Source organism: Panthera leo, chromosome C2 (genome assembly GCF_018350215.1).
Source record: "Panthera leo isolate Ple1 chromosome C2, P.leo_Ple1_pat1.1, whole genome shotgun sequence".
NCBI classification, from domain to species: Eukaryota; Metazoa; Chordata; class Mammalia; order Carnivora; family Felidae; genus Panthera; species Panthera leo.
The window spans coordinates 43,517,390-43,525,216 of record NC_056687.1 but is presented as its reverse complement, the minus strand read 5'-3'; the positions used below and the strand labels follow the sequence as shown (position 1 = coordinate 43,525,216).

The 7,827-nt window shown below is 33.4% G+C and overlaps 1 pseudogene; it reads right to left on the bottom strand.

Annotated features, from left to right (window-relative positions):
* Positions 1-1,381: 1,381 nt before the first annotated feature.
* On the bottom strand, positions 1,382-7,567 carry LOC122229251 (annotated as a pseudogene).
* Positions 7,568-7,827: the final 260 nt, after the last annotated feature.

Sequence of the window (7,827 nt, the reverse complement as noted above, 5' to 3'; positions counted from 1 at the left end):
TTACCATCCAAAATACATATAGAACACAACTTAATATAAAAACAAACAACGTGATTAAAAAATGGAGAGAGGAATTGAATACTTTATCAAAGAAGACATGCAAGATGGCCAACAAACACATGAAAAGATGCCCAAAAACACTAATAATTAGGGGAATGCAAATCAAAAATGCAATGAGATACCACCTCTCTCCTCCCGGATTATCAAAAAGACAAAAAGGAACAAGTGCTGGCAAGTATGTGGAGAAAACTCTCATAATATCTTTGTAGCAATGCAAATTTGTTCAGCTACTGTGAAAAAAAGTATGAAAGTTCCTCAGAAAATTAAAACCACCCACAATTCTGCTTATGGACATTTATACAAAGGAAATGAAAACACCAGTTCATAAAGGTATTTGTATCCCTATGTTCAATGGAAACCTTATTTACAACAGTTATGATATGGAAGCAACCTAAATGTCCATCAATAGACCAATGGATAAGGAAGATGTGGCGTGTGTGTTGCAGAATATTAGTCAGCCATAAAAATAGATGAGATTGTGCCTCTTGAGACAACATGGATAGACCTAGAGAGCATTATGTGAAGTGAAATAAGTCAGAGAAAGAGCAAATACCATCTGATTTCATTTATATATGGAATCTAAAAATAAAACCAAACAGAAACAGACTCCTAGATACAGGAAACTGTTGGTTACCAAAGTTTAGAGGATGGGCAAAATAGGTAAAGAGGATTAAGAGGTACAGACTTCCAGTTTTAAAATAAATAAATCATGGGGATATATCATATAGTTGATGATAGTGTAGTAACTTTGTGTGGTGACAGATGATAACTAGACTTATGGAGATCATTTCATCATGTATAAAAATATTGAATTACTATGATGTACTATTGATATAAACGAATAGGATACTGTATGTCAGCTATACGTCAATAAAAAAATAGAAAGTGACTGTAAATTGTAATCTTCATCCCTCATTCTGGGCAAATGAAAACTGCTATGGGTTTCTTTTTAAACTAGATTTTGCAAACACACACCCATGAAAATGGAAAAAAAAAAAACCACGAGGTTATTCTGAGATTACTTGTAATGTCTACAATAGATACACTTCAACCATAGCTCTGTTTTATGATGCCAAACATGCTGTTCTCTTTCAATTTATAAAAAAAAAAGTATAAATTTGCTTTTTATATTGAAAACTATAGCTTATATAATAAAATAAAATCAACAGAAGTCTATTTATTTTTGGTCTCAAAAAGTGACATTTATTAAAAAAAAAAATGACAAGATGTCCATCCCTTGGCTCCCTTCCCTCCCCTCTCCTGCTCCTCTTCAGTGCCCCCTCCCCCCTTATCCTGCCCAAGGACTGAACTCCAGGTAAAGCTAGGTAGCAGGAAGCACCTCAGATGATGGTTTCAGCAACATTGAGGGGTATACATCAACGGAGGTGTTGTAGAGTTCTCATTGTCTTGAGAAATTCTCTTGTCTTCTTCTGTCACCATGTTAATAGCCACACCCTTACATCCAAATGGTCCATCACAATTGATTCTGTAGGTACAGTTTTCCCTTTTGGTAGGAAGGTCGTAATTGAGGACTAAAGAAACCTGCTGCACATCAATGCCTCTGGCCAGCAGGTCAGTGGTAATAAATACTCTGCTAGAGCCAGAGCTGAACTCTCTCATGATAACATCTCATTCCTTTTGGTCCATATCTCCATGCATGGAGGACATGGTAAAGTCTCAAGTGTGAGTCTTCTCAGTGAGCCAATCAACCTTCCTTCAGGTGTTGATGGATATGACTGCCTGTATGATGGTCAGGGTTTCATACAAGTCACACAGTGCATCTGATTCCATTCCTCTTGTTCCATCTTGACGTAAAACTGGTGGATATCTTCCAGGATCAACTCCTCTTTCTTGACCAGAATCCAAATGGGTTCCCTCATGAACTTCTTGGTCACCTCAAGCACATTGGAAGGCATTGTAGCCGACAGCAAAACCACCTAGGTGTTGCTGTTGAGCTTTTGGAATATGTCATAGATCTGGTCCTCAAATCCATGGCTTAACATTTTATCAGCTTCCTCCAGTACAAACATCTTGATGTATTTGGGATACAGGTATATCCAGTTAAGCATATCAAACACATGACCTGGGGTATGATGATATGGGGAACTTCCATCTGCAACTTTTGCACCTCAGCACACACATTGGTTCCCTCAATGCAGGCATGGCAGGAGGCACCCACGTGATTTCCTAATTCCATGACTATCTCTGTATCTGCTGATCCAACTCTCTGCTGGGTGCCAGGACCAAGGCCTGTGTAGCCTTTAGTTCCAATTCAATCTGTCACAGAATTGATATGGCAAAAGTGACTATTTTCCCAGTCTCAGACTGGGCTTCAGTGATCACATTAACCATTGATACAAGAAAGAAGGGCTCACTGCTGGATGGCAGAAGGCTTCTCAAAGCCATAGGCATAGATGACACGGGAAAGGGAATCAGAGAGGTTCATGTCATCAAAGCTATCAACTCTCTCATTCCAGTTACTCTCAATGAGGCCTTTGGGGTTCTGTCACATTGGGGCCATTGTCTCTGGATTGAGAATCCTGACTCGCAGGCGTGAACCTTAGAAACTCAAATCAACATCATTCTTAATTCTCTTTTTATTGAATTTAAGGAAAATAAAAACAGAAGAAATGTTCCTTAGAGGGCAGAGTATTGTTAAACTTACTTGGAATGCTATCCCAATAATTAATTACACTGTCTCATACCAGCTGAAGGTTGATATATGTATTGCCATTAAATACCAATTTTCACCTCAGTAACATTTTTCTCACATTCTCCATCAATTGTTTATTTTAAAGCGCTTTGCTAATATTGTAGATGACAAGATTGTAGGCAAATCTTATTTCACTGATTGTGAAGATTCAACTCTCCTTATTGTAGGGACATGTGTTTTTCTTCATCAATGAATTAATTTTTTTACTAACTTTTCCCAGATGCCCATGTAACATGTAATCATTGGCTTGTAAGAACTTTTTAAAAACTGTCATGTTGTAGTAGACATTTTGAATAGGTTTTTTTTTTTTACATAATACATAAACATGGCAAAATTTTAGCATTACAAATGTATATGTAACACATTGTACCAGTTCCTCTGAATAAAGGCAAATGTGTTTATAAAATAATGGTGCCTATTTTCAGAAATGACAAGTTGTTTATGTATGTATATATCTACCTATTTATTTGGGCATCTCTCTAGACATACCTATTGATAGAAGTTGAATAAAATGGTATCTAAAATAACTGTCTTCATATAAATTAATTTTTTCACTTTACAATAAATTTTGAGCATTTTAAATATATGCTGATATGGACAAATCACATCAATATTAATGACAACAAAATATTCCATTCTTCATATGCTATATTTCTATAAATTATTTAATTAGCTTACTGGCATTTGAACAATACTATTCAAGAATTTGCTACCAAAAATATGTCTGCAATATATCTAAATAATCAGTGTTTTAAAATGTGTTTTGGTCAACAAATTAAACTACAACCTAGATGAAAATAATAAGGTTTGTCCTATGATGTGTGTGTGTGTGTGTGTGTGTGTATGTGTGTGTGTGTGTGTGTGTGTGTGTGTGTGTGTTTATTTACGGGGAAAGAGGAGAAGAAAAAAAGAAGATTAAATTAAATAGGTATTAATGTCCTTGCAGAGAGTAAAACTGATCTTATTAAACTTCAACTTTTATTAGAAGATTTAAATTTAATGTTACCTGTCAAATATGTACATAAAAGTAATCAGAAAACTTGAGAGTAAAATACGCAGTTTTAAATACGTAAACAAAATGAAGCAAACTAAAATCACCAAAAAGTGGAAAATGGAGTGTATAAAATACGTGAATAATGACAAGTAAGACCACATAAAACCAAATATGGAATATATTCAAACTCATCAAAAATTGGTATGCATATGAATGGTTTAAGCCTACAGTTTAAAAGATACTATCTTCCTTCTTAAATCTTACTGTCTCCTCTCTAATGCCATATATTTTTGCACAATAGGATTTTAAAACAAAATGATGCAAAAAGTTTAAAAATAAACAGAATGGAAAGATCCACTAAGTGTATATACCAAACTTAAAGTGGATATCATATTTTTCATACTGGAAAAACTAATCAAGATTTTGAGATGTATAGCATTGAAAAAAAAACATTTATATATATACATACACACACACACACACACACACATACATGCATATAATTTTCCACACAAATTGCCAACCCATTTCTGTATCCTTTTGATATGAACACATTAATATTTGATCACTTTCTTGTGTGCATTTTTCATTTTCTCTATTTTCCCTGTTCTCAGACTTGGAAATAGCTATTTCTTCAAGTCTCACCTCTTCATTATATTGGAGAATAGTTTTTAGAATCAAAGTCTGGTTGTTACGTATACACATTACTCTTAGGAGGTCACTGCTTCTAGATTATTTCAGTAGCAAAAACCTAGAGAATATATATACCATAAATTACAAGTTACATTCGTATTTCTAACTCAAATTTAACAAAAAGGTTTTTACCTATTTTATTTAGTACTTTTATGCTATAAAACTATTTTATTTAATGCTTTTATGCTGTAAAAACTGTTTCCAAATAAATTCAATATATTTACATTTTTTAAAAACATATATTAGGGAATAATTGTAAATTCATTTATAATACATTTGGTGTAGTTTGAAAGAATGTACTTTTTAAAAAAGTGTTTATTTTTGAGAGAGAGAGAAAGAGAGAGAAAGTAATTGATCAGGGGAGGGACAGAGAGAGAGGGAGACACAGAATCTGAAGGAGGCTCCAGGCTCTGAGCTGTCAGTGCAGGGCCTGAAGCAGGGCTCGAACTAGTGAACTGTGAGATCATGACCTGAGCCACAAATTCAGACACTCAACTGACTGAGCCAACCAGGGGCCCCAAGAATGTACTTTAATGTAGCTTACAATTACATTGTCAACATTACTAACAATAAACCTGTTGTTCATTTTTGATTGAAAATGTACCAAAAGTGTATTTACAGTTCTTTCTGTTTATAGATGTATGTGTGTGTGTGTGTATAAATCTATATAAAGAATTGTGTTAAAATTACTTGAAATATTATTTATGTCTTATGTCTGCGGGGTTTTTTTGGTGTTTTTTTCCAATTTTATTGAGTTATAATTATAAATAACGTTGTATAAGACATGGATGTGTTACCTATTTAATATAGAGTTGGACTTATTTTCTAATGTTTGTGCCTCATTTTGCATTTATTTTTCCTACTTTTTAAGGTATTTCCCTACAGGTGGATGAATTTCATTTTTGGAAGTGTAAAAGAAATACGGTTCAAAGTCAAAATCATATAAATGTATTTGCTTCTCCCTGTCAATTCCCTTTTTCTGTTTTATGTAAAATTGAGTAGTTCATATTTCATTCTTGCTCTCTTTAGAAATTAAAAAAAATATATATGTTAATCTTATTTACCTTATTTCTTATAGAGAAGAGCAAGAGCATACTATATTGGCTTTTTCTCCTCCCCTCCACCCCCAGTTGCTCACTCTGATTTCATCACATTCTTCCTTATTCTTTCTCACAAAATGATAGATCTCTTCACAGATGAGTATACTACAATTTAGATTCTAATGACAGGATCTTTCTCTTATTTCCAATCTCAAAAATACAAAATTAACAGAATAATTAGACCTTGCATTAGTTTACCTACTGTTGAAATACATACACACACACACACACACACACACACGTATGTATATAAAAAGATTCACACATGTATACTATGGGTCTCAATCATTATATACATACTTATATGGAAAAATTCTAAAGGATTTTATGGGTTCCAAATCCATTTTCAGTATTTCGTTCCTTAAAAAATAATGATAAAAAGCATGTCTATGTCAATAACATTTTTTCTGGTCTACTCTTGTTTGGTGTTTCACTGTCTGATAAGAGAGAATGTAATTCTTACAGCATTCTCATTTCTGGGTTTTTTTTTTTTTATACCTTGACACAAAGCATTTGTTTTTAGTTTTTGTTTTTTTTTTCCTGTGCTCAAAGGGAATGGATGAAGATTCTTTTCCCTTATATAGTCAGCTCTATTTTTTTTTTTCCATAGTGATCAGTGTTGTTCTGTTTCTACAGTGTTCTCTGAATATACTAAAGAAATAAGATGGGGTAAAAGAATAATCTTCTAACTTGTGAGTTGTAACTAAAACTAAATCTTCATTTTCCTGTCACATAGTGTTGTACATGATAAGATATTACAAGAACTAATTCTAAAGATGCTTACAAGAATGTGCTTGAGTGCCAGCTCTTGTTCTTACTGGCTGTATTGTCTCAACCATTTTGTTTTACTTCTCTAATCTTTGGCTTTATTGCCTATAAGAGAGAGAGAACATAATAATATAATGGTTATTGTATTATATTTACATAATTATTTGTGTATTACTTTAACTTATATTTATATAATATATAATAGTATGAGTAGTAGATTATTGTTAGAATTAAATGAGATTGGGGGCCTAGGTGGCTCAGTCAGATCAGTAGCCAACTGGCTCATGTCATGATCTTGTAATTCTTGAGTTTGAGCCCCCACATTGGACTTCAGCACAGAGCCTGCTTGGGATTCTCACTCTCTCCCTCACTCCCTGCTCCTCTCCCCTTGTGTGTGTTCTCTCTCTCTCTCTGAAAATGAATTAATGAACTTTAAAAAAATTTTTTTTAGAAAGAATTAAATGAGAGAATATATATCACATAGGAAATAGTCTGACCTATAAGAAATGGTCAATGTTAGAACTTACTTGTATAGTTGTTATAATAGTTATAATTAAAGCACTCTGTAAAATCTTCTGTCATTAAAAGCCAGAAAGCTACAGGGTAACTTCATGCTATAATTTAGATAAACATGATTAACATCACAATGTTTATGACATAAGATTTACTGAGATATATTAAGATGCAAATTTTCATACGGTGTTCGTTGCAAAAATAAAAGATTAAAGGAATATAAAGTATTGCTAAACAAACATTGAAAGGTTTGTGATAATAAAAGTAATTGTGATATTCTTCATATGTGTACTTTAACACATGTATTTATTTTATTTAAACGACAGGTATTAATATTACAATAAAATAGTAAATAAGTAAATAAAACACAGAAAATCATACCATGTTTTTAAATAATGGGCTTAGGAAATAATTCATCCATTTTCTCCAAAACACAGATGTTTTTAAAAACATAAACTATTACTTATTAAGAGCATGAAAGTGATCTGCAGATGTTACATAACAACTTAATGCAAACCACGATACTTTGAAGGTGCATCTAAAGCCTTCTCAAATGAAATATCAAGGTTACCTGTTTAAGCCATCTAAGCCATCCCCTCTCTTTGCTGACTGCACAATATTTATCTTGACAGATGTCAGCTTTATAATGCTTGTGAGAAGTTTGTGGCTTTCATTACCTGGATTTACAATAGTGTGCAACAGAGGCTTAAATTGCACATGAGCCATGACAGCTGGCAAAAACATGCCAGAGGACAACTTTGTCAAACCTAGAAAGCTCAAGAGAAGCTTAGTGGAGTGAATGAAAAACATAAAAGTTGGAGAGCCTAGAGACAAAAAAGAAGAAGAAGAAGAGAAGGATGGCTAAGCCTCCAGATGACTGCATTGGCATTCATTACATGTGCCTATGGACAGACGAGTAGCGTTAGCTGAAATCATTCAGAATACGTGCAGAGGGTGTATTAGTTACATGTGTGTTCAGTGGATTT